The following is a 6,000-nucleotide window of genomic DNA, read 5'->3' as shown; positions in this document are numbered from 1 at the left end:
TTCAACAAATATTTTTTGAGTACCTTCTAAGTGCCTGCTATGTACAAACACTGAACAGACAGACAAAGAACCCAGCCCGTGGCGCTGTCACCTTCTGGCTGTGTTGATCAATCTTCTGAGAAAAATGTTAAATTACTCTCTGTCTTCATTTTTTTTTCATAAATATCAAATGTAAACACTGCTACAAACATTCAAACTGATGGTGAAGGCCTGAAAGGAAGAATCATCTTCACTTTGCTGGGATAATTTCATGCAGTTTTATTTTAAAATATTCATTTAAAAATATTCATTAAAAATATGTATACAAAAATATAAACCCATCAGGCCCTCCGGTCTATGGATTTGAAATATAAGCATGATCCAAACTATCTGATTGTCTTTTATTTCTGTTTTTTACTCAGGGGTTGAGGGTCTGATCTCTAGGGAAAAAGCCTTGGGGCTTTTTCAATCGAGAAGGGCCCTCTGCCCTTTGAAGGTTTACAGTGTCGCAGTAGGACACCTAGAGAGCAAGCAGAAAGTCAGTTTCTCCAGACTGCTTTCTAAAGAGAATTTCTACTCGTGGTCGTGGTGATGACACCATCTTTTCTCCCCAACAGCGGCGGTTCCAGAATTTCTACATAGCCTGGGGGCTGACAGGGTGGGCAAGCTGGTCGAGAAGGGGCGCTGGCACTTGACAAAAACTCGAGGAAACGTCCGATGTCCGTCTCGGACTGTGGGTAGGGGGAGAACTAAGGCCCGCCAGCCATGGCCAGGCCTCCACTGCAGCCAGGTCGTCCCCACTCCGTAGGAGTGGCTCCGGAAGAGCATCGCTTCAGGTGAAAGTGAGCCGGCATTTGGGCGAGAGGCAGGAGTTGGACGAATTACTTGTAGGGTCTGTTCCCAGCTACCCTGAGGGAAGGGTGGAAAAGCACTCACAATGGAGGATGATCTTGACTTCGCCGAAGAACCACCTCCCTCCCCGCATCGCCCAAGGTTTCCCACGGAGAGGTCACCAATCGCTCTTCATCAGGCTGGGCGGAACCTCTAAGGCAACACCACCTAGATCTAAAACCAAACCAGCCACACAGCGCTCTAAAACCTCCCTCAACAAGCTCTCTTCGTCGCGCTCCAAACGCAAACATCGCGGGCGAAAAGAGGCTGCACAAGTCACGCAGAAAATTAGGCTGCCCCTTTCCATGGCGATAATCGAATTAGCCTCAAATTAAACGTGAAATTGGCCCTCGCCGGCTGTGGGGACAAAGCCCCCATTGTCCTTTTGCGGCGGGGACGGTGCCCACCCTGCCCAGGCCAGCCCAGGCCAGTCCCTGCAGCAGGGGACGAGGTCTGCGCTGGAAGGGGGCAGAGCCTTGGCCGGGACAGCGTGGACGCGCCCGAGGGTCTGCTCGGCGCGGAGCAGCGCTGGGTGGGCGGCAGCGGGGCTCCCAGCAGGCGCTGAGGGCGGCCAAGAAGGAGGAACCGAGCAAGGGAGGAGCGGAGGAGAGCGGAGGGTGTGCGGGAGCGCGCACCCGCGCGCCTGTGTGCGCGCACCCGGCGCCGGCGCCCGCGCGCTCCCTCTCCCCGCCCCTCGCCCCCTCCCGGCACGCTCTCTCCCCTCCTCCCGCCCGCCCCGCGCTCCCGCCCAGCCCCCGGAATCAGTGCAGCTGTTGCCGTGCAGGCTGCGGATTCCTCCAGTCCCTCCCTCGGCCGCCTCTCCGTCCGGAGCAAGCGCGCAGCCCCGCGCAGCAGCGCCCACCGGTCCCGTCCTGTGAGCCCCGGCCCCAGCCGCGGACAGCCCCGCGGAGTCGCCTCCCGGCCCACCCGCCCGGCCGCCAAGGAGCGGGAGGAGGACGGGACCCCGGCGCCCCCACCCCCTATCCGCGGGAGGTAGGTAGGGGGCCAGAGGCTGGAAGATGCCAACTCACTGGGGCTGCCTCCCGGGCAGCGGGCTGGCGAGCGGGCGGGAGGAGGGGCGCGGGCTCAGGCCGGGAGGACGCAGCTGCCCCGCCGCTGCCCTGCGCCCGGGGAGCGGCGTGGGGGCGGGGAGGCTGCAGAGCCCGGGCGGGGGCGGCGCGGGGAGCCTGGGTCTCCAGTGCTGACGAGTATGCGGGGCAGAGGGCGGCGGGCTCCGCAGTGAGGCGGCCGCAGACCTGCCGTGCGCACCGCGGCCGCTCAGCCCCATCCCCGGGCGCAGTGGCGCCGATTCCTTCTCCCTGCCTCCGCCGCCGCCTCCCTGCAGCCGGGCAGCGGCCCCTGGCGCGGGGGTGGCTGCGGAGTGGGCTGCAGGAAGGGTATATTTTCGAGTGGCCTCCCTCTAGCCTTGGCTGGTGGGGAGCGGGGCGGCGTTGACAAGGCCGGCTCTGCGCTTAACGGTACTGGGGATGTGGCCAGGCGTGGTTCGGGCTGCGCTGCGCTGCAGCTGAACCGGAGGCGGCGGCCCGGCGCCCCTCGCCCCCGCCCATCCTCGCTCCCGCTCCCCCCTCCGCGCCCGCCCCCCGCCCTCTCTGCCGTCCCCACTCTCCCAGGGCTGGGCGTGAGCCGCCTCGGGGCGCCGAGCAGCCCTGCGCCCGCCCTTCAGCTCCTGCCACCCTCTCTTCAACAGGTTTGTACCAGTGCGGGGACCCTCCGGGCCTGCCTTTGGGGTGCTGGGCTGGAAGCCCCTCTCGTCGTCATTCCTCACACCACGCTCGTGGCCCTCTTTTTGTGGGGGGAGTCTTTCCTTTGTTTTTGTGGTAGGAAGGATGCCCAGTGCTTGCCATCAGATGGGGAGGGGAGGTGTTGTGGGGATCAGTGCGCAAACCGTGTCCATTTTTCCAATCGAAAGCCAGGCCCGATAGTAAGTGAGGAGAGGGCGAGTGTGGGGGTGCTTCGGCGGAGGAGGAAAATGGATTCGGGGGGGTTTATTTGGGCGGGGATGTGCGTTTTTGGCAAGATGGATGGCTCGCGGTGCCCTCGCCGTGATGCAGCACAATGCAGCAGTATCGCAGCCTCCCCTGGTTCTCGCTGGCGGGGCTTGGCACGGCCACTCGGCGCCTGCGGCCCCTGCCCGGCCCCACCCAGGCCCGGGGCTGCCCTTGGCCCAGACCCGGAGCTGCGTCTACCTGTCATGCCGCTTCAGCTGGATGTGGCGTCAGGAGGACCAGGTCACCTAGCTGTGAGGGGGGAGGCTTCCCTTTGGGCTGACCCCCTTCCCCCTGCCTGTTGGGCTGTGCTCGGATGAAGGGGCGCCCTGCAGCGCTAATGCGGGCAGAGGGAGCCGGCCTGCGGCTGCGGACGGCAATCTGATCTCGGACCGAAGGACCTGAGCCGTAGGGAGGGGCTGCAGGGAGGACGGGGCCCAGCGGTGTGCGGAGGCAGTGGTGCAGTCAGTATTGGGAGTCGCAGCGTCTTTCTCTGGATCGCCCATAATCTGTAACCAGGACCCAACTATCCATCGATTTCTTCATGTGTGAAAGTTAATGTTTATTAATTGGAGCTTCACAGCTATGACATTACAGTACCTCTGTCTTTGGTCAATACTGAGAATATGATTTTTTCCTATAGGAAATCGTTTTTTGAAATGAAACGATCGATACATTTTAGTTCTTATGTCCTTGAGACATTTCTGAAAATATTAACAATCAGTGGATTGTTTTAAAAGGAACTTATTTTTTGATGGGTAGTACATGATTTCTTTAACTTCTATTTGCTTTGTTTTCATCGTTTGCTTTTTTTTTTGTAAATTTGGATTCCTTATTAAGGATTATTAGGTAAATGAGTGTCATTGTTGATGGTAAGTATTCGGATTGATTTATGCCAAGTTGTCTCTAGTTATGACTAGTGGGATTGTGATGGTAATTGACTGCATTTATGTTTGTTTATATGTATTTTTTCAGATAAATATTTTTTGCAGATGTGGCTGGGGAGGGGGTCGAGAAGGGCAGACCACCAAGGCCTCTGTGGCTGGTATCTGGTCAGGAGATGGTTCTGTATGTCCTCATCTGTTTAGTCTGGACTAGTACATAGGGAATTTTCCTTCTAAATGTCACTTCTGCAGTTCGTTTATTCAGTGTGGGATGGCAAATGAGATGCATTTCAAATGTCACTCCAGACTCTTCTAAAATGTATGGGTGAAAAAGGGAATTTCAGTATGCTAACTGGAGGGGAAGGTCAATGTTTCAAAGCAAGGGCGTGTCTACTTTTATTTTTTAAATCCCTGATGAATCCAAGTTAGTGGCATTTGCTTTTCTGTGGCTCTGCAGAGTAGAACTGCATGCAGATTGTGTGGCTTATGTGCATTATTTTGAGTTTCTCTAATAGAGGGCTGTTCAAGTGTAGAACTTTTTGGGTTTGGCCTTCATTGTTGTGCTGGTTGTATAAGATCGTGTTGCATAAAGATGTTTGGGAGTGTTGTTCCCATGGATTATGCAGACATTTTGGATTTACTATGTTGTAAGAAAATGTCCTGTGTTGATGTCACAGGAGGTTTAGCTGTTCTGACTTACACACCAGCTGCAGAATTCTGTTAGGTTAAGATCTCTGTAGCTGTTGTCTCTGAACCCACCAAAACCTTCTACTGAGAGAATGAGAAGTATTGGGGCAGTAGAGAAACTGCTGTCGCTTGGTCGTCTCCTGTTGTGCAGGCTTTCTGTGAAGAGCAGCTCTTGGGCGAGACTAGTAACAACTGTCTGTGATGTCGTAGGAGCAAGTGAGAAGACCTTACTCTCTGCTGGTGACACATCCTTAGCAGCGACTTGGCATGGGCAGAGTTTCCTTGGAAGAGTTTGTTTCAGTGGTTATTTTGCCTTGCTGTTTGCAAGTATAACTTTACATGTGGAAGAACTATTTTGAGATGGAAGGATTTTACTACTACTAAACAAACAGACATGAGGAGTGGAAATTATTCGATGTGGTTTTTGTTGAAATAGTACGTTTTATTTTAAGAGCATATTCTTAGAGAGAATTTTAATGCCCAATATATGTTTTTTACATGCAGTGATGTGATGCTCCTTTAACTATGTTGGGCCCTGACAACATCTGCATTATAATCAGGCTTGAATTAATGTTCTGTGGGTTTCCTTATGGTAGTGCTGGTTTCTTCCTTCCAGACTATCGGGAATGTAAACCATTCTTCCATAAGGAAAGGGCTAATACCTCTGCTGGAAAAGCTACTTCCGTAGGTCTCTGCAGATGAGGAAAACATCTCATGAATCTCTCTTGTAAGGTATCAGTCTTTGCTGTTTCTCAAAGCACCTTTTCTTTACAAAAGACCTACTTTAGTACTCTTGATTTTTCTGTTAATAGTTGTCCGGTATCCAAATTTATGTAGCATAGGAATAACATCATCAATCTCTTTGCTCTGGTGGCTAAAATGAAACTATCCCAATTAGATTCACCCATATTTGTATTTTTAACCATCACTGGAGAGGGCATTTTTGTAATGTCTCTTGCGATCATAGTGAGATTCCTGGACCTGCAACATCAGGCCAGGATCACTTGGGAGCTTGTTGTAGATGCAGATTCTTGGAGGCCCCAGCCCAGACCTATCCAGTCAGAATTTGCCTTTTAACAAGACCCATAGTGGAATAAATGGTTGGTATTCACATTAAGTTGAGAAACTGCTCTACTCCTTCAGCTAAGGGACCTCTATATCAAAAGATTCCTTCTAGTGTCTTCTGTCTTTTCTTTTGCTGAAGTGTCAGCACATTTTTTTCCTTTGTGTCACTAAGTGGTGTTGAAGAAAATGATGCACTCATTGTAAATTGTTTAATATAGAAATACTTTATAAAGTTCTTTAATCTTTAGTAGAAGAGTCCTGTTTGTTATAATTTATTTAGATTAATTGGTTTTCTTAGGTTCTTTTCTAAAACACCTCTAAAGTTGAAAAACAAAACTCCTACCCCAGAGAAGAGGGCCTTGGCTTTGAGACAGCAGGACTGGCGGGCAGGAAGCTAAACTCCTGAGCACAGCGTCCCCTCTACTTCCTCTGCTCTCTTCTGGCATCTTGTTCTCTGTCATCAGCTATGTCTCCTGGTATAGTCAATG

General features: G+C 52.5%; 1 protein-coding gene across 7 annotated transcripts in view; it reads left to right on the top strand.

Annotated features, from left to right (window-relative positions):
- The first annotated feature begins 797 nt into the window (after nucleotides 1–797).
- The window catches only part of SPTBN1 (spectrin beta, non-erythrocytic 1), a 189,013-nt gene continuing 183,810 nt past the window's right edge, over nucleotides 798–6,000 (top strand). For 2 of the 7 annotated variants that reach the window (XR_011426075.1, XM_023619102.2), the window contains exon 1: nucleotides 798–1,863. The gene's annotated coding sequence lies outside the window, so the exon portion shown is untranslated. Of the gene's footprint in view, nucleotides 1,864–2,000; nucleotides 2,813–2,940; nucleotides 3,120–3,161; nucleotides 3,749–6,000 lie in introns of those variants that run through there. The other 5 variants (XM_001497029.7, XR_011426076.1, XM_070235498.1 and 2 more) reach the window with 5 other exon arrangements.

This window comes from Equus caballus, chromosome 15 (assembly GCF_041296265.1).
Source record: "Equus caballus isolate H_3958 breed thoroughbred chromosome 15, TB-T2T, whole genome shotgun sequence".
Lineage (NCBI taxonomy): Eukaryota > Metazoa > Chordata > Mammalia > Perissodactyla > Equidae > Equus > Equus caballus.
Note: the sequence above shows the minus strand (reverse complement) of the source record. Positions and strands in the feature narration are given on the sequence as shown.